Raw genomic sequence first — 2,306 nt, 5'->3', positions numbered from 1 at the left:
GGCCGGACGCGGGATTGAACCGTCGTCCTCCCGAATGCGAGTCCAGTGTCTAACCACTGCGCCACCTCGCTCGGTATATTAACTGTTATTTCGATTAATTTTGAAATAATAAACAATTTACTTATTTTTTACCATCTCTCTGATTGTTTCATTTGACTGTACCTTATATATAAGGAAACTGAGATATTATGACAAGACGTACCAAAGTATACCGATATTAGAATAAATGGCAAAGCAGATGTTGATCTCCTTCGATCATGTACAGGGCGATTCAAAAGTTTGTATCCAAATTGAAGGAGGTGATAGAGGAGTCGAAATACAACAACTTCGGAAAGGAAAGTTAGGGCCCTGGAAGTAATCCTGAGCCAACGAAACTTTGAAATGTCTGGAACAACGAGGACTATCGGTGTGGACGCGTCTTAAGTTCAAATGTTCAAATGTGTGTGAAATCTTATGGGACTTAACTGCTAAGGTCATCAGTCCCTAAGCTTACACACTACTTAACCTAAATTATCCTAAGGACAAACACACACATCCATGACCGAGGGAGGACTCGAACCTCCCCGCTTAAGTCTCGCGAGTGTAGTGTACTGCTTACACAACGCCGGCCGCGGTGGCCGTGCGGTTCTAGGCGCTCCAGTCCGGAGCCGCGCTGTTGCTACGGTCGCAGGTTCGACTCCTGCCTCGGGCATGGGTGTATGTGATGTCCTTAGGTTAGTTAGGTTTAAGTAGTTCTCAGTTCTAGGGGACTGATGACCACAGCAGTTGAGTCCCATGGTGCTCAGAGCCATTTGAACCAACTTACACAACGGTGTTGTACATTACAGAAGTGTTCAAGATGGTGAACACTACGTTCAATGTAGGCATAGCATCTTCGCTGAGAATTCTGGCTCACTCTACCAAGGGGCACTCGGCATTGCAATAATTTCGGCAGACGATGCAGATAGCCTGGGGAGAAGAGTTCCTGCATGAAGAACTGGTGTCTCTTCGAATCTCAAATCACTAACAGCTGTGCATACACAGAAAAACTGCCAACGGCCTTGCCGCAGTGGTAACACCGGTTCCCGTCAGATCATCGAAGTTAAGCCCTGTCGGGCTGGGCTAGCACTTGGATGGGTGACCATCCGGTCTGCCGAGCGCTGTTGGCAAGCGGGGTGCACTCAGCCCTTGTGAGGCAAAACTGAGGAGCTACTTGATTGAGAAGTAGCGGCTCCGGTCTCGGAAAAGTGACATACGGCTGGGAGTGCGGTGTGCTGACCACGTGCCCCTCCATATCCGCATCCAGTGACGCCTGTGGGCTGAGGGTGACACGGCGGCCGGTCGGTACTGTTGGGCCCTTTGGCCCGTTCGGGAGGAGTTTGGTACACACAAAAATTACGTTACCTTTGCTGGACTTTTCTGTGTGCATTGATTGCCCTTATCATTATTGTCATCCCAAAGTGTTCAATGGCTCAGGATTACTGTCAGTTCCGACGTTGTTGTACTTTGACTGCTCCAGCATCTCCTTCAGTCTGTGGGAACCATTTGAATCACGCTGTACACAGAGTGAATGAGAACAGGCTAATAAAACAAATACTCCTTTATTTACGAAAACGGAGCAACAGTAGCGTGGATTGCAGAAATAAGAAAAGAAATAGAAGGAAACTATTTTAAGACTAAAATAATAAATTTAGAAGGTTTCCAGAGTCAACAAGAAAATAATATACCAGAGGGATGGAAGGAAGAAAAAGAAAACAGGGGAACAGGTTGGAGTACTGGAAAACGGAACCAGCGAAAGAAGAGCTGAAGGTGTTACACTAATATTGAAATCTTAACCAATTTTCCGGCTACAAGCATAACTGTTTTCGCTGCTGCTATGAATACCGTTAACGTGTTTCTCTCATTTGTTCGTTAGCTGGATTAACCGTTTCGCTGCAGAACGAATACGTCTAAACCACTAATGGTTGTTTTTCGCAACAGGATACGTCCTGGACCTATCCTGGTTGACAGCCATTGTCTGACAGTCTCCTAGGACACAGGATGGCATGGCAGTACAGTTTCTTCTGTGGTACTCCGTGCGATCTAATGATCGATATGTTTGTAATCAGTCTGACTGACACGGAGCACCTTCTAAAGACCGTTTGTTTCAGAGACGGCCGACTACTGCTACCTACTCTCCTTATGCGCGTACCGCGATCTGACAAGGAACACCCTGTCACTGTTAAAAGCACGCATCTGTGCTGCTAGGCTGTTCGTTTCACAGGATTACTTATACGTCAAGACTGTCCTGTTTCAGCTAGTTCGTTGTGGAGCTGCAATAGGTTGAC

At 46.7% G+C, this 2,306-nt stretch overlaps 1 pseudogene; it reads left to right on the top strand.

Annotated features, from left to right (window-relative positions):
• Nucleotides 1–1,030: 1,030 nt before the first annotated feature.
• LOC126089595 (5S ribosomal RNA) lies at nucleotides 1,031–1,148 on the top strand (annotated as a pseudogene).
• Nucleotides 1,149–2,306: the final 1,158 nt, after the last annotated feature.

Source organism: Schistocerca cancellata, chromosome 6 (genome assembly GCF_023864275.1).
Source record: "Schistocerca cancellata isolate TAMUIC-IGC-003103 chromosome 6, iqSchCanc2.1, whole genome shotgun sequence".
Lineage (NCBI taxonomy): Eukaryota > Metazoa > Arthropoda > Insecta > Orthoptera > Acrididae > Schistocerca > Schistocerca cancellata.
Note: the sequence above shows the minus strand (reverse complement) of the source record. Positions and strands in the feature narration are given on the sequence as shown.